The sequence below is a fragment of the Nasonia vitripennis genome (genome assembly GCF_009193385.2).
Source record: "Nasonia vitripennis strain AsymCx chromosome 1 unlocalized genomic scaffold, Nvit_psr_1.1 chr1_random0007, whole genome shotgun sequence".
In the NCBI taxonomy this organism is placed as follows: domain Eukaryota; kingdom Metazoa; phylum Arthropoda; class Insecta; order Hymenoptera; family Pteromalidae; genus Nasonia; species Nasonia vitripennis.
The window spans coordinates 41179-64307 of NW_022279594.1; the positions used below are offsets into that span (position 1 = coordinate 41179).

The 23129-nt window shown below is 37.3% G+C and overlaps 2 protein-coding genes across 6 annotated transcripts in view; one reads left to right on the forward strand and one right to left on the reverse strand.

Annotated features, from left to right (window-relative positions):
• The window catches only part of LOC116417724, a 346232-nt gene that overhangs the window by 8401 nt on the left and 314702 nt on the right, over nucleotides 1–23129 (forward strand). Inside the window, exons 2-4 of one of the 3 annotated variants that reach the window (XR_004227988.1) lie at nucleotides 7111–7167; nucleotides 7242–7436; nucleotides 7534–8499. The exons of 1 other annotated variant lie outside the window; for it this stretch is intronic. The gene's annotated coding sequence lies outside the window, so the exon portion shown is untranslated. Of the gene's footprint in view, nucleotides 1–7110; nucleotides 7168–7241; nucleotides 7437–7533; nucleotides 8500–23129 lie in introns of those variants that run through there. One more of the 3 variants, XR_004227989.1, reaches the window with a different exon arrangement.
• The window catches only part of LOC107981912 (carcinine transporter), a 535006-nt gene that overhangs the window by 322 nt on the left and 511555 nt on the right, over nucleotides 1–23129 (reverse strand). The gene's annotated exons all lie outside the window — the stretch shown is intronic.

The window sequence follows — 23129 nt, forward strand, 5'->3', positions numbered from 1 at the left end:
AGACAACAAATCTCAAAGCGAAACTGTCTTAGCTATACACTTACATAAAAGGTTACTTGCTGCAATGATAATTATCATACTACGTTTTCCCTTTAACAATAACATTTCTTGAATCTAGAATAATTTCGTATATCCCTAGTGAAAATTTCCCCAACTAAAATAACCAATACATCAATTATTCGCCAATTTTTCAATCAATATTTATATCCCGATTGTAGGATGGGTCAGCAATATATTTTTCGATGAGAATATCGACTACGGAAGATGTCTGGGTTACAGGAACAACGACGACGATGTCTGAGGAATTTACTCCAAAGTTTCTAGTGCTTAAATGTGAATATTGGTTTAAAATAGTTTCTATAGATGTATTGATTTGCCGATGACAAAGTTCGGGTTGTCCACTCCGTAGTTTTTTGTCATAGATATGCACATTAATTATTATGGTTAATGTCTAGGTTGTAGTGCATCGCTAGGTGGGTTTTGATACCTACAACTAGTTTTTACACTTAGACATCAAAAGCTACCGGGCGCACTACCTAAACTTCGTCATCGGCAAAGTTCCTACGCACCTAGATACCATTAATAACTTCAGTATACATATCTGAGTATCAAAAATCACATATTTTACTACCTAGACTCCGTCAACGCCGACTTCCGACTCTAAGACACTAATCACTCTAATTTTGATTCTTACGTTCTTATTAGATCGTATGAATCGTATGCATCGTAAAAGTGTAATAAATGAGTTAAATCAAAATTATCAGAAGAAGGTAACTTCAAAAGTATACTTTGAAATTCCTCATATTCGTTGGGCAATGAATGCTAAATCCGTAATAAAATATTGGCAAACCCATACTCAAGGAGATGGGAAAGCTTTCTGAATTTCGTCAAGTAATGTCAAATAAATGGGGAACGTTTCTACCGGGGATCTTGAATTGTAAATAGTTTTGAATAAAAACTTCTGCTAAAGCATCGGTTCGTAGCTTTTTTTAAACAAATTTATTTTCCCCAATTAATCTAATGTATTGTTCAAACGTTAATTACAATTATTCTAATATATTATAATGATAGAGTGGCGATCGTTTCGTGTTAAATTATCTGCCTCATAGTCCAGTAAAAATAGCTTTTAATCCGCGATCAATTGCAGCACGGCTGATTTTTTTTTAATTTGCAGAAAAATCTTCTGAAAAACATACTCCAAATCCAGTATAATCTAACCCCCGGAGCATTATTGCTTCCTCCTAGAGGAAGCTTTGTGATAGAAAAATTTTGAGTTTCTTCAAAACTACTAGAAAATACTTTTTAGTGTGTTAGAAGTTCAAATCAAGTGTTTTTAGAAAATGTCCGTATGGATGTGTGTGTGTGTGTGTACCGTATTATTTCTGGAACTACTCCATCAATATCAATAAAATTTGACATGCATATATATTTTTGGATTCTGAATTCAGGAAAAACAGTTATTTTTTATTTTCTCAACTATATTTTTTATGGCCATTTTTTGATTTTTGAAAAACACTATTTTGCTTTTACTTTAATCATTCCATCGTTACAAACAATTCAGCTATGATGCATTTGAAAGAAAATAAAATTATCTACTTTTTCATCGTTTGGTCCTCGCACACACATAGATACTCACACACACACACAAAGTATGCAGATATTCAAGAATGCAGATATACAAATATTATTGATAAATTCATTTAACTGTGATGGGGTAAGGCATGATGATGAGAGGAGATATCGTCTTTTTTTCCTGTTTTGATTATCGGTTGTGTTAACAAATAGTATTTTCAATATACTGACCATGTTTTATAGAAAAAATTCGTATTCATATAAAACAGATCAATTTATCAGATTCGTCAATTGCATAATCTAAATAAAACTATTCAGTTTCATTGGAATACTTCTATTGATCTGCTGCAGCAAAAAATAATGTTGAATGTTAATGACAATCGATTTGTGTGTGAAACATTTTAGGGATTATAATAATAACATATAAAATTTATAAGTTAATGATACGATTAGAAAATAATAATCAACGATACATTTTTCGCAATAGCATTATTCCAGCTAAGAAAACAGACTAAACTATTCCTGATAAATGTTGCATAATATTTGTTTAACATGGCGGGTCAGTATTTATTTGTTTCTGTTCCTTTTTGCGTGTAACGGGCCTAATCTTCCGTCACAACAGTGGCGACACTTTTATCTGTCAAGCAGCTACGACGACTATGGTGAAGCCGGAATAACAGTATACAATACTGCAGGAGCTGTACGACAGTCCCGCCATTATGATCCAGGTTAAGCGGCTTGAAAGAGGACAAGTGGCGCTGGAAAAGAACAAGGAGAGCCTTGGATTGATGCTAAAGAAGCGGAAATGTCACCGAACCAGCAGCATATTCATGAGGACAAGGCATCACAGACGATAGAAGCATCAAACGCAGTGACGACTAAAACGCTAAATAAGCGTAAGGCAATGTTACCAAGCCAGGTAGAAGAGCGACAAGTACGCTAAAAGAACGAAGAAAAATAAGGAAGTAGCCTCTGTGGAAGTTGCATCAAAAATCCAATGGTTATTACCAGAAAGAAGAACAAAAAGAAAAGAAGAGGAAGAGGAGATACGCGAAAGCAGTGGTCCCAAGAACAAAAATGGCACAAGAAAACTACGAGAGAGACTCACCAGGCATGATGCACTTGTTATAAAAGCTGCTGAAGGAAATTTGTACGCTGATATTTTGAGGAAAATAAAAGCGGACCCTAATCTGACGGTACTTGGTAACAGCGTAAGGAAGATACGCAAAACGGTGGCAGGAGATTTTCTTCTGAAGCTACGACGACCTGGATATGCTTACCTCTAAGCAGGATATTCTAGAAGCCCTGAGTAGAGAGTTTCCAGAAGAGAAGAAAGTAGTAGAGGTGACGTCCGTAAAGACTCTTCGAAAAACTTATAGAGATACGCAGACTGTCGTCGTACAGCTGCATGCCCAGATTGCACAGAAGGCGATCGCACGGAGAAAGCTCAAAGTAGGCTGGGTTAATTGCAGAATCAGGGGGATTAGTCAAGAGACACGAAAACCTAGATGCTTTAAATGCCTGGGTTTTGGCAATATCGCAAAAAAGTTTACAGAGACGTACGACAGAAGTAAATGCTGTTTTAAGTGCGGAACGGAAGAACATGCAGCGAAAAGTTGCACGAACGCGCCGAGTTGCATTCTCTGCCGGGAAAAGGATGGAGATTCAAAGAGTGACCATACAGTTGGTAGATATACATGGCCAGCCTACCGAGCTGCATTAAAAGTTCTAAAGAACCAACGAAAATAAAGATAGTACAAATAAATCTAAACCACTGTGAGACAGCATATGACCTACTTAATCAGTATGTCCGCGAGAAAGCGGTAGACGTAGCTATTGTGTGCGAGCAATATAAGGATCTAGACGAACCATCGTGGAAAATGGACACTACGGGTAAAGCAGCAATCTGGGCATGTGGAAACGTTGCTTTCTGTGAAAAAATGAAGATCCGTAAAGAAGGATTTATACGGGCTAAGATAGCAGGTGTCACTGTTTATAGCTGTTACGCTTCACCTAACGCTCAAATCGAGCAGTTCAAATAACTGCTGGATCGGCTTATACAAGACGCAGTAGGGAGAAAACCAATACTGATTGTAGGCGACTTTCATGCGTGGGCTGTGGAGTGGGGCAGCATAAAGACTAACCACAGAGGATGAGTACTCCTGGAAGCATTTGCTCTTCTGGATTTGATCCTAGTTAACCAAGAATGCACCCACACATTTAGAAGAGGAGATGCTGGGTCTATTGTCGACCTGACGTTTGTTAGTAGCAGCCTTATTGGCTTAGTTGATTCATGGACAGTAAGTGAGCACTACACACATAGTGATCACCAGGCCATAATAATGGAGGTAGGAATATTTGAACAGGGACCTAGCGCGAGTACCACGACCAATAGAGTTAGTTGGAAAACAAAGGACTATGATAAGGAGATGTTCCTGTTAGCACTAGAAGAAATGCAACTGTCTGGAACAGCGATCAGCAAGGCGGAGCAGGTGACGGTAAACATCACCCGAGCATGTGGCGCTGCTATGCCTTAAAGTGTCGCATACAGTAGACGACCATCAGTATACTGGTGGGACAAGGAGATTGCGAATGCACGTAGCAAGTGCCAGAAGACGAGAACAACGGGCGAGGAAGAAATACTATAAAACTGGTATAGGCCAGGAAATAGTAGATGCCCGCGGACAAGAAATGAAGGATGCTAAAAGGAGTCTTAAGAAGAAAATCCGCGAAAACAAACGACGGTGCCTTAAGAATTACAGGATAAGGTCAAACAAGACCCTTGGGGTCGGCCATATAAAATAGTAATGAAGAAGATTAAAGGAATCTACGTGCCCTCTCCAAAATGCTTGGAGCTATTACACCGGGTAGTGACCACGCTGTTCCCCAGGCGACTGGAAGAGCCAAGTGTCATCGAAAGAGGTTTAAATGAAGAAGCTATACCACCGATTATGATTGAGGAATAGTTAGCCGCCTGCAGAAGGGTAGGAAACAACAAGGCCTCAGGGCCGGATGGCATTCTAAATATTGCGTTGAAGCATGTCATTCATGCTCATCCAGAGATCTTTGTAGACTCGTACAATACATGTCTAGAAGAGGAAACATTTCCTACAAACTAGAAAAAACAGCGACTAGTGCTTTTGCCAAAAGGAAAGAAACTACCTGAGGAGTCCTCATCATACAGACCACTCTGCATGCTGGATACCCCAGGGAAGATTCTGGGACGCGGAAATCCTCATAAAAGCGGTGGAGTATACAGGGTTAAAAGTGAGTGAATCAAAAACAAAGTACATGATTGTGGATAAGCTAGACATCTGCAGAGGGGAGGAAGATCTCAGAGTTGGGAATTTTACTTTTGAAAAGGTTAGCGAATTCAGGTATCTGCGTACGACGATAAATGATAGAAACGAGATTAATGTCGAAATAAATAAGAGACTCCATTCGGGTAATGCTTGCTTCTAGGCCGTGAGTAATTTACTTAAGTCGAGGCTGTTGTCTAAAAACGTAAAAATAAGAATATACAGGACAATAATACTGCCGGTGGTTCTGTACGGGTGCGAAACATGGGCTCTCACTAAGCAGGCGGACAACCGTTTTAGGGTATTTGAAAATAAAGCCTGCGAAAAATATACGGGCCGAAGAAAGATGAGGAAACCGGGGAATGGAGGAGACTACACAATGATGAGTTACACAATCTGTACGCGTCACCAAATATTAACAGAATAATAAAATCGCGCAGATTGGGATGGGCAGGGCACGTAGCGAGAATGGGAGACGACCGTACGGCAGCGCGTGTCATGAAGGGTAGGCCGATGGTAACGCGACCTCTAGGTAGACCTAGACGTAGATGGGAGGACAACGTAAAAGCGGATCTAGTAGAAATAGGACGGGTGGGTGTCGATCGGAGAGGTGCATCTTCGGTGGGGTTGACACAAGATAGGGCAGCGTGCCAAATGCCATGTAAAAAAAAAAAAAGTTATGAATGCTTAATATGTACTTACGAAATCTTTGATCTGTGAATATAACTTTCCTAGCAATTCATTAAACATCTAAGATTGTTTAAACATTTGGGGGGTTATTTTCTTGATTATTTATTCGTTACGTGTATCCAACCTAGCGCCGTAAGGATTATTCTTTTCTGTGAGTAACTTTCCGAGATATTGCATTTAACATGTAAGATTGTTTAAATAATAGGTCACCCTATTTGTCCATTAGGTGTCCTGGGGTTGCTCCATACGTACCCCTGAGGATTGTCTTCTGGGACTCGTGGTTTCCTTGAATTTAAAAAGTTAACTAATGCTCCGTTGTTTATTAACGTTGACAATTTTTATAATAGGGGTGGTTTCAGTACATCCGCTGACTATACAAATCTCCTCTTTATAAAGAAATTTTCCTAAACTTTATGTCAGGCATAATACAAATTTTTTTGTTTATTTATCCGCTGCTATTTATTTGTTTGCGATTTTTGGGGCGTGAGTCCTCTCGGGGAGTGTATCCGTACCTTTGACTAGAAGGAGGGTGAAATCGGATTGGTGGTTTGATCGATATCGTCGATTCCCGAAATACTGATTTGAATCTTGCCAGCCGCGGTCGGCCGTCTTACATTCCTCGGCTGCACGCCGCATTCCTGGGCTGCACGGCCGTCGTACCTTTCCTGGCCGAGCGGTAGCGCTCTGCGTCTGCCTCTAGTACCGCGCTTGTGGTTCCTTTCCCGCATTCTTGTATGCTTTGGTTGTGAACTTCACTGCACTTGCATTTGGCGGGATGCAACTGCACCTAACCTTTCCTGGTCGTGCAGTATTCGGCATCAACACGTGCTCTTCTCGTACTTGCTCTTTTTCCTCGATTTTGTTGTGGTTTCTTGCGAATTTTTTTATGCGAGTAATTAGTTTTTCAAATTTCCTCGCTTCTTTTTTCCTATATTTATGTGTTTAGTGCTTTCTTTTCACTGGCTCGTCCATATATTAGTTTCAGGCATCATGTCTCAGTACAATCTGCCTCATGGTGTCCATCAATCGTTCGTGCACGAGTTTGATAGAGTACCGTACACGAAAGTGTTGGAGGTGATGCATATGGGAAACGTAAGGGATTCTATTTATTGCGTCCATGTAATAAGCTTTGTTTTTAAGGTTATACATGTGCTTTTAAATATCTTAGTGTCTTTTTATATTATGCCCGCGCGCACGAGTGCCTTCGGGTTTTCTGTACTCCTAATTTGCTTCTTTCGGGCGCATAGTTTTTGTTTTGCCTCTGATGTTTTTTTGTCTTGTATATGTTCACGCTTGATTGTTTGCATATTTCTAGTGCGTAAGGCTTGTCGAAGGCTATCCTTATACGGATATCGTACTAGATCCCTTTCTCTTCTTGGATCGATTGCAAACGATAGATTCTATGTTTTGCGTGTGAGATGTATGTCTGCCGGGATTATATGTATATTTATGCTTCTCTGAATTCTTTCAGCCTTTAATTTGTCCCGACTTATTGTATCATACTCCTCGAGGGGACTACGCTTTTATGTGTACATATGTTTTTTCCTAGCTTTCCCCTTGGGTTCGTTCTTGTTGTCATGTGCGTCTTCGGCGCAGCTCTGACATGGTTTGTACAGTTCCATTTTATTACTGCCTGTCACTATTATTGTTTTAACAAGTGTATCATTTCTTTTTTTTTAGTATCGCCGAACTTTTAATCCCAGCGAGCCCCTGACTGACTTGGGCGGTTATCTTGCGCCGATGTTGGAGAAAGGCGCTACCTTTGAGCGTCTTCGATTGCGCCTAACCCCTGGCGAAACGGGCTTGTATTTTAACTTAAACGTCCCTGTTTGGTATAATGCAGCCTTGAGTTCGGCTCTGGCGTCCGCTCTTCAGGTAGGTTATGCGCTGTTTTTACTGTTTTTATCCTACGTGCTTCCTCTCCTTCTTCCGATGGTTGATCCTTTTCTTATATCCTCCTTATTTGTTACAGGTGCAGCCGGTCACTCCTGCTTTACTTAACGCTCTTGTGGGCCTGAACGGCTATGTGAATTCGATGTTGTCCCATACGGCAGTCAATTTGCTGATCCGAAGGCCGGTCCCTTGTATGAAATGAATATGGAGGCCGTGGCTGAACTTACGCCCCTGCTAGCTGACGATCCGTGGAACAATAGCCCCGACCGCAACCTTGGCGTGGTTCCGAAGATGGTTGGCATTAACAACTTACCCTTTTATCTGTCTGGGGACGGGTCCTACACCCCCAAACACCCTGAAGACGGATATTTGAACAGCTGCAATCTAATCCACTGAGGTCTTCCCGGATCCTGCAAGATTTGGCTGTTTGTTAATAGATGCGATAACAAACGGCTGATGAAGGCAGTGGTAAAGGAGATTACTGCGTGGCGGGAAGCTGGGTGTAAGTTGGCAGCCGTGGGTAAGGGGTGCTCCCTGCCATTTCACCTTAAGGTCTGGGCCCTGCCCACGGATCTCCTGGGCCGACATGGAATCCGCTACCAGTCCCTCAGACCGGAGCCCGGGGATCTGGTCTTCGTGGGCCACGGTGTCTACCACCAGGTGGTGAATTTCGGGGCCACTCTCTTCCCCCACCACGCACTCTTGGCCGTGCATAATAGTATGCTCGCACAGCTCAGCTCTTCCCTTAAATATCAGCCGCACTTATTTACACACGCTGCAAGTGGCTATCGGGTTTTCTCGGATTTCGGACGCTCTAATATAGCAGTACCTTTTCATGGTACTTCAATTTTTTCGCGTCAACTAGATGACGTGACTTTTTTAATATGCGCAAAACGTTTGCAGGTAATATTATTGACTTATTGCGGTAAACATTATCACTGTATAACAGGCCCTAGCGTAAACCTCGATTTACCGCACGCTCGTGCAAAAATGTACTCTCTAAATCTTGGATTACGCACGTTGTGTCATAAAATATTGTACGATACTATTATTCTTATTATATTTTCTTTATTCGTATTATATTTTGCCTATTCTAAAATTACTAGTTGATTAATGATTACATCACCTAAGATTTTTTAACTCTCTGTCAAAGTTGCGATTAAGTTAGAAAAATAAGAAAATGGCGGCGATTTACGCATCAAAATCACTAAATCAAAAAATTATAAAAATTTACCCAAAAAGTCACAATTAAATGTATCCTTGTAGATTAGTACTTTGCACTCACCGAATACGCATTTTAATTTGCGTCGAAGACTAATTCATTTCAGTTTTGCCGTGAAGACTATAGCATATATAATTTGAACTCCTGCGTCGAAGACTATAAAAGTACATTTGCAGTCCCACTACGAAGACTAGTACATTTCTCACTTCGTAAACTTTGATTCTCTGGCAACTAAACTATTCAAAATGTTCCAAAATTCCACACCATTTATTTAAGTATTCACTTCTATAGGCTGTCCCCGAGACATCCACATTTTTTTTATAATTCTTTTATATGCCTTTGTGAAAATAAATATCTCTACCCTGGTAGAAAATTGACGAGTTAAACTAGTCAGTACATCGCTAGTTCCAAACACGAATTGTTTCTCACAAAATTCAAAAAAACTCGGCAACAACTCGGGAAGCCGAATTCGCATGCGTGCGCATATAACATAACCTTTCGAGGTTATTATGATGCAGTATATTAACACTTATTTAACCCTGGTAGAAAATCACCCATTTAAAATGGCCGTAAAGGCAAAATCTGGCTAAGTAAAATGTGAAAAAACTGGACAGTTTAAATTTCCTAAAAGAAGCGATATCTTGTGCATTTTTTATGGGTGAGAATTATATTTTATATAAATCAATTAATTTTTGGATGTAAGATACAAAATTTTTAATATTCAGGCGTAAACTGAACGATTTGAATAATTCAAACATATGGCAAAGCTGGTAGGGCTTGTGTGCAACAACGTTTGCGTGGCTCAGTCGGCTAAGGCAAACGACCGTACTTATTTGGCCTCGTGCAGGGTGTGAGTTCAAGTCTCCGGTCAGACAGAATTTTTTCTGATGCAAAAAATTATTATATACTTTCCTTTAAACTAAAAACTCGAATCTAAGCCTGCTAGCTACCATTTTCTAATTCTAACCTCAAACCGTGATAAGCGACGTGCAACACAAATGTGTTACTCGACCAGCTATAATGGGCAGTTTGTACTTAAAAACAAGTTATTCAGATTGAATACAAGAACTGCCCATTAAGTTGGAGAAAAAGCGTTACATTCTGCTTAAGAAATAGCAAAAGAAAACTTCCCAGTTCTCAGATTCCATGCCAAGAAATGGCCATCAAGTGGGTTACCGACTCTACCAGGGAATATAAGATGAAAATGACCGCCGGTACAGTAAAGGCTGTTTTGTGGGCGTCTGCGGGGTCCATTGGTATCTGGTAGAACCCGGTTCTCAAGTCTATGGCAGTTATGTACCTAGCTGAGGCGACGCTGTCAATAATATCTGCTGTATTGGGTATCGGGTAGCTATTTCCCTCCGTCACTTTGTTCAGTTTTCTAAAGTCTGTTACTAATCGCGATCTTTTCGTACCGTCCGCTGCGGGTTTTTTGGGTATCACGTGTGTGGGAGAGCTGTAGAGTGAATCTGTTGGTCTGATTATGTCGTCCTTCAGCATCTGCTCTATCTGGCGCCCTAACTCCTCTTTCTCTTCTTGACCTGGTCTGTATCCTTTTGATCGTACTAGGACATTTGTAGTAGTAGGTATTTTCTGCGACACTAGTGTTGTTGCTTTAAGTTTCTCCCTGGGTAGCCCGAAGATATGCGGCTTCTCTCGGGTGATTTCTTAATAACATGAGTTATTTCTTCCTTCGTTAAATCCTTAAGTGTCTCTGGATCAAGAAGTTCAAAAATTCTTTTATAGCATAGTGTGGCTAAAATCCGCTGTTAAGTCACGCCTATCTGTGACTAAAGTAGTCCTTTTTTGCACCTCGTTTATCACACTCGCTACGCTCGTGCGCTAACCTCACGGTGCAAATAAGGACTACTTTAGTCACGAATAGGCGAGACTTGCGGATTTTAGCAGTCTGTGCTATAAAATTTTATACGATACTCTTGACTTAAATGGCTCAGTTTTACACGGCGCTTAGCGCCCTCGCTACGCTCGGCTGCTAATTGCGCCGTGTAAAAAAGAACCATTTAAGTCACACGTATCGTAATGTACTATCGGCCCTGTCCTTGCTATCATTGGAAAATATCGGTAGAATATTGACAGTCTCTTTAGGTTCATCTTCTTCTCGATTCAATTCTTCTCCTTCCTCTTTTATGGCTTCGCAGGCTTTCAGTGTTACCTCTGGTGGATTTAACTCTATCTCATGTTCTGTAGTATTAATGCATAAGGCGTGTATTTTGCCTTCTTGGTTAATGCCGAAAAATTTCCAAAGTATAACCCTTCTCCTAAATTTTGTAAAGGGGCAAATCATACTTGCTCTGAGATCTATCGCTTGATCTTGCATAAATCACTTGTCTCGTATGTGGAGGTATAATACATCTTTCATCTTGAATAAATGGTATAATAGTCTGTTCAAATTCTATACATCTATCCGCAGCGTTGATCTTTCCACCATATTTCAAAAGCACATCCCATCCTAAGATTCCATCTGTATCAATGGGAAATTATCGGGAACCACGTGCACGTCGCACTCTAGTCCCTCTAAACTCATATTTGTCCTACCTAAACTTAAACATTCGCCCGGTGTAACTCCGTTAATGGCAATTACGTATTGTTTATTAATTATTGTCCTACTTGTGACATTACACGGTTTGATAAACGTAACATCAGCTCCACTATCCGCATAGAAACGTGCTCTCCCCTCTAACTTTTCGCTCGTAAGCTCTACGATCGGTGGATTACGTCCTGCTGTAGCAAATCTTATTAAGTATTTCCAATTATTAATTTTCTCCTGCATATTGGCTTCTTTCTCCTGTTTTTACTGTTTTTTTAACTTATTAAACTGCACAGCTTTCTCCTTTATTTGCTCTACATTATTTCCTTGTTTTGGTATCGGTTTCGGATTTGGTGTATTGTTGCTTATTGATTGTTCGATACCCCTGACTGGTAACGAGCATACTGGTAGTTTAAAGAATCTCTGGACGTATTTCTGGCATTTCTGTTATTTTGTCTATTACGATCATTGTTATAATTTCCGTTATTCTGATCATTATAACGATTGTTATTATTGTTGCCTCTATCGTCGTTGCACCTATTCTCAAATCCTCTGTCATTTCGTCGATTATCGAAATCCCGGTTGTTTCGACGATTTTCAAACCTGCGATCATTACGCCTGTTGTCGTATCCCCCATCATCGCGCCGATTATAATTTCGATTATCATCTCTATCATTGTTGTACCTATTATTGTTGTTATAATTCCTGTCTTTGTCTCGATTATTGTACCCATTATTGTTATGATTTCTGTTATCGTCTCGATTATTGTATCCATTTTTTATTTATTTATTTATGACCATATACATAAGCCTTTAAAAGGTTTCTTATAGAGGCAAACAAGTTGCCTGTACATAGGTATGGCACAATAATTATACAGATAGCTTAAAAACTAAAATCTAAATTTAATGTTTTCGTACTGTTCTTTCTTGTACTTATAACAGAAGTTAAACAGGTGTCTCTAATTCATTTTATACTATTAAATTTGTTATGAAATCCTTTAATTTATTTTTTATAGTTACTTTTCTAACTGTTAACTCTTTGAGATCATTGGAGAGTAAATTGAAAATTTTCACAGCCATGTTGTAGCTGCTTTTCTTACTTATAGATTTATTAATTTTTGGCAATGATATACTCTTTTTCCTAGTAGTTTTCGTATTTTTACTATAAATATCCCTTAGTTTTCCACAGTGATATGTTATTGATCAATTTGGAACAACTGCCTAACTGTTAGTGGGGAATTTTATGTTTCAAAATGATTTCTGTTAATAATTTGTAATAACTTCTTTTGTACTCCTTGTATCAAGTACATACCATTGTTATATGCCCCACCCCAGGCAATTATTCCATAATTGACTAGGCTCTGGAAGAATGCATGGTAGATCATCATTAAGGTTTTTCTATCCATTATACTTTTAATTTTCCAAAGACAAAAATTAAATATCTTGTTCTTTTTACAATGGAGTCAATGTGTATATTCCATTTCATATTGTAATCGAAATGTAACCCTAAATATTTATGGCTTTCAACCTTATTTATAAAGTGGCCTCTAATTTTAATATTTATATCCTCTGGAACACTATCACAGTAGCTGCCATAGGTTATGTATACAGTTTTATTTACATTTAACGATAGTTTATTTAACATCAGCCATTTGGCAACCTTGCTAAGATAAAAATTCATCTTGTCCTGTGCTGCCGACCACAAGTCATCATTTGAGATGATGACTGTGTTGTCTGCATAAGATATTATAGAGTCTTTTAGCATATCTATCAATAGATCATTTACATATAGGATAAAAAATAAAGGACCTAAAATGTTTCCTTGCGGAACACCTATGGAAATATCTTTGTATTCACTTTTGAAATTATTTATCTTAACGCATTGTTTCCTACCTGATAGATAGCTACTTAAGAGTTTTAAGGCACATCCTCTTATTCCATATCTTTCCAACTTATCCAATAATATTCTATGATCAACAGTATCAAAAGCTTTAGCTAGATCTAGAAATGTCGTTATTATTGGTTTACTTTTGTCTAGACTTTTGTATATAATATCTGCAAGACAATCAAGCGCATCTGTTGCTCCTATGTCTCTGACGAAACCAAACTGTCTCTTTGATATAATATTATGATTCACTATAAAATTGTAAAGTCTGTTGTATATAATTTTTTCAAATATTTTAGCTATATTAGAAATTAGTGATATTGGGCGATAGTTTGCAATACATGTACTATCTCTAGACTTGTGAATTGGAACTATATCAGCTCGTTTTAGCGCATTCGACCAAATCGATTGCTGTATACTTATGTTAAAAATATGTTCAAAGGGTTTCGCCAGAAACATAGCAATTGCATGGGACAAGACTACATTAAGGTTCAAAAATAAACTGCGAAATCATTGTTGATCAGATATTATGACTTTATTGAAATCTCCTAACGATCAGGCCCTTGTGTGACCTTCTCTCACAAGTTGTCGCCGAGAACTGACGCTCTACTAATTAAACGCCGCTGAAAGCTCGGGCCCGCTAAAACAAAGGCGCTTTCTCGAGGACTACCGATGGGACTCGAAGCAGTGCGCGCACTCTTCTATATCTATAGCTATACACACGCAGTCATGTGTCTACGCGAACGCCTCCCGCCACTCGACTCTCTGGCCTGGCAGTCACAGATCGGCCCTTTAGCCTCTTCGCACTGAAAGTGACCCTCAAGATCCGCGGAGTAAAACTCCTAGAGGGGGTCGTGGCAGTCTAGGAATGATTATAAAATCACTTCTAACCGTATTGGCCTGAAGCCACGTATCGCCTTGTCGATTCGCGCATATGAGAGCCAAATGACGGAGAAACATTCGCTAAAATTACTAATAGGTAGAATATATTATTGATAAAGAATAAATACGTCGCACTTACTTTTATCCCTAGTAGCCCTTGTTTACGTCCGGAACAGCAATGCACTTGATTGTACTTGCATTGATGTTGTCTACCCCACCAGCTTTTTTCTTCATTTCGCTTATTACTCTATGTATTTCACAAACACTAGTTGGTTGTATAAATATGGATTCGCTATTTCTTGCTAGCAGTCTTATTTGATCATCGCACTTATTATTTATTTGGTTACTTAAGTCTATACCAACTTGACTAAAATAATCATTCATTTCATTCGCTATATTAGTCTTGTTTACTATTTTTTGGTTATTTACCACTATGCAGTCAGGCGGTTTCATTTGTTTGTTGCTTTTACCCATTTTACTGTTGATGATGCTCCATAGCTGTCTTGGATTATCGCCACTTCTTCTTATCTCATTGTTTTCGAATTTGTATTTAGCATCTTTTATTGTTTTATTCAAATTTTTTTCATAATTTTTATATTCATGCTTTAGAGTTATATTTGTAGCTTTTTTTTCCATATGTTATATAGATTTTCTTTATTTTTACACGTTACTAATATTGCTTTAGTTATCCATTTTTTCCTAGGTAATTGTTTATTCTTAGTTTTTTTGTTACAAGTGGCTTTTCCAATACAGCTATGTATCATTTTTATTAGTTCATCCAAAGCAACATTTGGATTCTGCAAATGCAAACATGAATTCCATTCTATTTTCTTTGCATATTCCTTTAACTTTTTATAATTAATACAATTTTCTATCTTTTCTTGCTCATTCTGCACTTTAAGCTGATCGATACTTCGTCTCCCAATTATTGTTCCTATCTGACACATTTAACTAGTCTTTCTCCTTGTCCTTTTCCAGCCATGTTTCCTGCAACGCTATTATTTAAAATTTATCCAAATAATTCTTAACCCCCCTGACTTTGTTGCTGCTATATTCTAAGATATTATCTTTATCCCGTCTCTAATTCCCTTATTATTCACGAAACTTCCTTTCCTCTACATTCACTATCCTTCGCTGTTTTTCATCATACTCGTACTAACCGCTCCCAATTTTTATTTTTTGTTATCCTGTTTGAGTGTCAAATCCTCTTTCTCTTGTCTCTGCTACTATAATTTTTAGCCAATTCTTAATCTTTTTTTCACTGTTGGTTAAATCGTCTTCTATCCATAAATTTATTTCCTTTACTTAAAGCTTTTCTGTACCTATCTTCCTTTCTTATCTTTTTCAATTTTTCTATTTCTCTGCCTAATCTCCTATTTCCCGTTGGCTCCCTATTTACTTGTTCTTCCAGTTTAGACATTTCTCCTTCTATCATTTCCCTTTCTTCGCTCATTTTCTCTATCTTATTTTCCAATTTCCTAACTAGCCTTAAAACTATCACCAATTCTCTTTTGCATTACCTGATATTGGTCTGGTGTTTACCTCTGTCGCATCCTTTTCCAAGCTTCTACTCTTCGCTTGGGTTGCCGCTCCGCTTGCTATTTTCTCTTTTCTTTCTTTCTCGTTCGGCCCTGTCGGTAAATTCGAAATCTCTTCTTTCCTTCTTCCATCCTTCTCTTTTCCCGTTGCCGATATTCCTTCTGTCGATGTTGACTCCTTCTGCTCTTCGTCCTTGCCACCCGCTTCGTTCTCCTTTGCCTGTGTGTTTCCTGAATTCTCCTCTATCTCCTTCTTCTCGTCCTTCTTGCTTCCCCCTAGTTTGCCTTTTTGGTGATTTTTTACCGGGAAATGTTATACTCTTCTGTTTTTCCCGAAGGTCACGTCGAACCCACAGGTTCCACTGTCAAGGTGAATTCTCATCTGGTTTGCCTGTTCCTTCTCTTTTTCCATTTTTTTGGTCTTTTTCTTCCTTTCTTTAGCTCCTTTTGCTTTCTCCCTTTGCTGCTGTTGTCTATCCTTGGCATTTCGTCCACTATCTTTCTACTCTCTAGCCTCACTTTTTCTTACACAGCTTTCTTTTCACTTCCTTTCCTTTCTACTGGTCTTTTATCCTAAAACTTTTACTCCTCTTCTCTCCTCTCGCTTTCCGTACACTTTTCTTATCTTTTCGCAATTTTCCGCTTTCTTTTTCTCTGCAGAAAACTCAAATGGAGTCGAAGCCCTTGTACCCCCGTGTGCTCAACCTCCATAGATTTAGTATTTTCTACAAGTAATAATTGAGCCCTTACGCGTTGATGAATTTTGTGAAGCATTTACAATCATAGATTTGGCAAGAGCTATTAAGGTTATTATGAGTGGCTCTGATTTTTGGTAACGAACGGAAAGTACACGAATACAGAAATGTCTTCTTACTTAGGAAGGGCTGCTTACTTTATGCATGTTAAGAAGAGGTGGGAGCTATAGCTTCACAAATCCGCCACGGGGTATTTAGTATTTTAAATGCCAAACAAAAAAACTAAAAGCCGTATTGATATTTTCTTTCGGTAGAATGATTTACTTATCTCAAACCTATGGCGCTCTGCTCATTATATTAATGAAATTTCAAATTAAATAAAGTTAATAAGTAAATTTGGCGTTTGTGGTTGGCGCTGTAATCGCATAAACACGCGCAAACACCCGTTCGTATTTCACAACTTTTACAAAAACCAAAAGTCCGATTGGTATTTTTTTCGGTAGAATAATTTAGTAAACTCAACACTATGGCGCCCTGGTCTTGGTTTTTTATTGCAAGCTTTATTCAAAATGTTATATAGAACAGAAAAACAGTGTTTTCAGCTCCCACATCCCCTTAAGCTTTTACATAGATTTAGTATTTTATCAAGGCAAAAATTTAGGCCTTATGGGTTATATATATATATATATATATATATATATATATATATATATATATATATATATTAACCCCGGTTTACTACTGAAAAAATCAGATGACAATAAACTGATTATCAGCATCAAAAAAATTTGTTTAAATTAAATTATTGAAAAACAAAAATATTGGAGCTCACAGTCAGAGTTTTCGTGTTATCATCCTGATGGTAACACCAGTACTGGCCCTCATTATTTGAAATTTATAAATTTTACTTATTTTAAACAACTTATAATAAATATATTAAAGGTTACAAATTTTGAATGATTATCACCTGATTATCACCTGATTATCACCTGATTATCATCAATATTTTATCTCACATAAACGCATATTTATAACTATCAGCTTTATTAAAAATACTGAGCCGAAATCACCTGATAATCAGCTGACGTCGTGGCATGATTATCAGCTGATTATCTGTTGATTGTCATCTGATTTTTTTCAGTAGGGGCTCCATAAACATAAACATGCTTCCCAAAAAACTCAACCCAAATTTATGAAGCCCGGGCTCCATAAACATATTTTGTTTTATTTTAGATACAAATATCAAATCTTTGAGATTTGTAAAAGTCTCGAAACAAAATTTGTATAAAATTTTTAAATTTTAAAAATTGTTTAATTTATAATTTAAAAAAAAATGTTGTGTATCATACCGCCAGTAAATTAATAATGACGTTAGGAAAACAATGAAATTATAAATCGTATTAAAGAATAATTTGATTTATTCCAAATACGTAAATGCCATTTAACTATTTGATATCGTATATCTTTTTACCATAGTTTGTCACTTATATAAATAATTATTTGAATGAATTATATCATCATCAAATAAAAAATTAATAGTCAATAAAAACCAGTTTATACTTGCCTACCTTTTACCATTTGAGAAAGGTTTTATTTTAAAGATAGACCTATCTGTATATTTTATCGCTAAAGCCCCCTATGGCTTTTTAAGATCAAGACATGGCAGTCTGTTTTCAAATAATTTAACAAGTCTCTACGTGAAGAAATAGACGTTGAACTTCAATAACATCGATTTAGCATGATAATGACAGATTTGAATGTTGATAGTAACTGGCTTGCATACTGATAAGATAAAAATATCTGTGCAATTCACATTCAGACCTCATTAGCGGTAACATTTAGGCACATAGATGACACTTTTTAATAATTTAGTTAGTGTATATTATATAATTTTTAACGTTGAAAAATTGCTGCCAAACTTAAATATCTACAAAATCTATTAAAATATTTTTAAATATTTATCAAATATCGTATAATTATATTTTAGTTCCTAAAGAAACGAAAAATATTTATAAAATATTTTTAAAATATTGATATACAATATTTTAATGGAACATTTTAAAATATTAATATAAATTATTTATAAAATATGTACAGAAATAATTAAAAAATGTTATGTAAATTTTATTTTTGCAAGGTTTCATGACATTTTATGTTTTTGAGACATGCAATTTTTCGTAATTCATATATTATGAATCAAGGTGCGCGATAGCGCCGGACTGGCAAGAAAGGACGAAGTTTGCTTCAGGACAGGGCGACCCTATATACTTTAAAATTGGGTTTTCTAACCTCCAACAAACATCTTGATTGCATTTAAATCATTAGTATTGCGTGTATGCAATACTAATGATTTTACCCGCTATCTATTGGTATCTAATTGAAATATATTAAGCTAATCTTTCATCTTTAAAAGGACTCATTCAAATATATTTTGTTATTAACTTAATATTGCAAGTTGAAACTTTAGTCGGTGAATTTTTTTCCGTCAGAGTTTCTTTTCCCGATATATTGTCTCCTCCGGTCACGTGACTGCCGCTCAGATGTATCATTCGCCAGTAGTTACAGCAGCTATAATCTACTTTACCGACATCTGCTATTCAGTGACACGCGATTGTGCAATTATATATTATGTACATATAATATTGCTATACGATTATATGCACGATGAGATCAATATCTAAAGCAATAGTATCTTGTGCTCTATCAAACAGATCAAGATTTCAAGAACAATATGCTGTGTAAAAGATGTGAAATCTCCCTAAAAAAATTTTTTTCAAAAGTAAAAACCTTGGCAAGAAAAAGACTAATGAAAGTAGTGAAATCTACATGCGTTTTATTACTATATGGCTCGGAAAATTTGTTTCTTGTCGTATCTTTATTAATAGGAAAGAACAAAAAATTGTTTTTAAATAATTTATGGTAAAATTCACCTTTAAAATGATTTACTTAAACGATGCTATTAATGAAAATTATTGCAAAATAATGAATTTGACAAACACTAGTGTTATTCCGGGGGTTTCAAAGGTCGCTGATCACAAATCTGATATCAGAATTGCAAAATAATTTGTTTTAAACATTGTTTTTACATAAATAATAGCGAAATTTACTTTTTATACGATTCACACAGAAAATCAAATATATACTACTATTGGAGTTAACAAGCACGAATCTGATATCGGAATTCCGTATTCGTGGCAAAAAAATATGAAAAAATTCATATTGGTAAATTTTTTATTTTGAAACTGTATTGACACATGGGAAAGAGGCGCTAATAAAATGTAAGATCAAAATTGTTCGAATAACGTCCTTCACACGCCCTTTTTTTTTAAAGAAACATTTACCAAAAGACTATGTTGGCTGTGTAAACCCACTTACCCCATACTCTCCAAGTTTAATAATTTATTAAAGCTATACCTTGTCACATTAAATAAAGGCGAGCAAGCGAGAAATAAATCTGAAATCCTATATTTGTAAACCCAATCACGCCACGCTTCCGAGTACAATAATTTATTTTAAAAACACGTCAGCATATCAGAAGAAAGCGAGGAAAAAATCGAAACCTAAAACGCTTAAACCCAAGCACCCTACGCCTCCTGAGTGTAATAATATATTTAAGATACACCTCGGCAGCTAGAAGAAATGCGAGCGAAGCAAAGAATAAATCTGAAATACTATATTTGTAAATCCAATCACCCCACGCACCCGAGTACAATAATTTATTTTAAAAACACGTCGGCACATCGAAGGAATGCGAGCTGTGCGAGGAATAAATCTAATACCTTAATGTGTAAGCCTAATTACCCCTTGCTTCCGAGTAAAATAATTTATTTTAAAAAGACGTCAGCACATTAAAGGAAAGCGAGCGAACCGAAGAATAAACCTAAACCGAAAACACTTGAACCCACGCCTACTAAGTGTAATAATATATTTAAGTTACACCTCGGCACCTAGAGGAATACGAGCGAAGCAAAGAATAAATCTGAAATCCTATATTTGTAAACCAACTTACCCCGCGCTCCGGAGTACAATAATTTATTTTAAAAACACGTCGGCACATCGAACGAATGCGAGCTGAATGAGGAATAAATCTAAAACCTAAATGTGTAAGCCTAATTCCCCCTTGCTTCCGAGTAAAATAATTTATTTTAAAAAGACGTCGGCACATTAAAGGAAAGCGAGCGAACCGAAGAATAAACCTAAACCGAAAACACTTAAACTCACGCCTACTAAGTGTAATAATATATTTAAGTTACACCCCGGCACCTAGAAGCAATGCGAGCGAAGCAAAGAATAAATCTGAAATTCTATATTTGTAAACCCACTTACCCCGCGCTCCGGAGTACAATAATTTATTTTAAAAACACGTAGGCACATCGAAGGAATTTGAGCTGAGCGAGGAATAAATCTAAAACCTAAATGTGTAAGCCTAATTACCCCACGCTCCGGAGTACAATAATTTATTTTAAAAACACGTCGGCACATTAAGAATAAGCGACCGAAGCGAGTAATAAAGCTAAAGGCAAAACCCAAGCACCCTACGCCCTCTGAGTGTAATAATATATTTAAGCTACATCTCGGCGGCTAGAAGAAATGCGAGCGAAGCAAAGGGTAAATCTGAAATTCTATATTCGTAAACCTAATCACCCCACGCTCTCGAGTACAATAATTTATTTTAAAAACACGTCGGCACATCGAAGGAATGCGAGCTGAATGAGGAATAAATCTAAAAGCTAAATGTGTAAAACTAATTACCCCTTGTTTCCGAGTAGAATAATTTATTTTTAAAAGACGTCGGCACATTAAGAATAACCGTGCGAAGCGAGTAATAAAGCTAAATGCAAAATCCAAGCACCCTACGCCCTCTGAGTGTAATAATATATTTAAGCTACATCTCGGCAGCTAGAAGAAATTCGAGCGAAGCAAAGGGTAAATCAGAAATGTAAGACTAATCACCCGACGCTCCCAAGTACAATAATTTATTTTAAAAACTCGTCGGCACATCGAAGGAATGCGAGCTGAATGAGGAATAAATCTAAAACCGAAATGTGTAAGCCTAATTACCCCACGCTCCGGAGTACAATAATTTATTTTAAAAACACGTCGGCACATTAAGAATAAGCGACCGAAGCGAGTAATAAAGCTAAAGGCAAAACCCAAGCACCCTACGCCCTCTGAGTGTAATAATATATTTAAGCTACATCTCGGCGGCTAGAAGAAATGCGAGCGAAGCAAAGGGTAAATCTGAAATTCTATATTCGTAAACCAAATCACCCCACGCTCCCGAGTACAATAATTTATTTTAAAAACACGTCGACACATCGAAGGAATGCGAGCTGAATGAGGAATAAATCTAAAACCTAAATGTGTAAGCCTAATTACCCCTTGCTTCCGAGTAGAATAATTTATTTTAAAAAGATATCGGCACATTAAAGATAAGCGATCGAAGCGAGTAATGAACCTAAACCCAAAACGCTTAAACCCATGCCCCCTGATTGTAATAATATATTTAAGCTATACCTCGGCAGCTAGAAGGAATGCGACCGAAGCAAATGCTAAATCTGAAATCCTATATTTGTAAACCCACTTACCCCACGCTCCGGAGTACAATAATTTATTTTAAAAACACGTCGGCACATTAAGAATAAGCGACCGAAGCGAGTAATAAAGCTAAAGGCAAAACCCAAGCACCCTACGCCCTCTGAGTGTAATAATATATTTAAGCTACATCTCGGCAGTTAGAAGAAATGCGATCGAAGCAAAGGGTAAATCTGAAATTCTATATTCGTAAACCAAATCACCCCACGCTCCCGAGTACAAAAATTTATTTTAAAAACACGTCGACACATCGAAGGAATGCGAGCTGAATGAGGAATAAATCTAAAACATAAATCTGTAAGCCTAATTACCCCTTGCTTCCGAGTAAAATAATTTATTTTAAAAAGAGGTCAGCACATTAAGAATAAGCGTGCGAAGCGAGTAATAAAGCTAAACGCAAAACACAAGCACCCTACGCCCTCTGAGTGTAATAATATATTTAAGCTATACCTCGGCAGCTGGAAGGAATGCGACCGAAGCAAATGCTAAATCTGAAATCCTATATTTGTAAACCCACTTACCCCACGCTCCGGAGTACAATAATTTATTTTAAAAACACGTCGGCACATTAAGAATAAGCGACCGAAGCGAGTAATAAAGCTAAAGGCAAAACCCAAGCACCCTACGCCCTCTGAGTGTAATAATATATTTAAGCTACATCTCGGCAGCTAGAAGAAATGCGATCGAAGCAAAGGGTAAATATGAAATTCTATATTCGTAAACCAAATCACCCCATGCTCCCGAGTACAATAATTTATTTTAAAAACACGTCGACACATCGAAGGAATGCGAGCTGAATGAGGAATAAATCTAAAAGCTAAAAGTGTAAAACTAATTACCTCTTGTTTCCGAGTAGAATAATTTATTTTTAAAAGACGTCGGCACATTAAGAATAACCGTGCGAAGCGAGTAATAAAGCTAAACGCAAAATCCAAGTACCGTACGCCCTCTGAGTGTAATAATATATTTAAGCTACATCTCGGCAGCTAGAAGAAATTCGAGCGAAGCAAAGGGTAAATCAGAAATATAAGACTAATCACCCGACGCTCCCAAGTACAATAATTTATTTTAAAAACTCGTCGGCACATCGAAGGAATGCGAGCTGAATGAGGAATAAATCTAAAACCTAAATGTGTAAGCCTAATTACCCCTTGCTTCCGAGTAAAATAATTTATTTTAAAAAGACGTCAGCACATTAAAGGAAAGCGAGCGAACCGAAGAATAAACCTAAACCGAAAACACTTGAACCCACGCCTACTAACCTACTAAGTGTAATAATATATTTAAGTTACACCTCGGCACCTAGAAGGA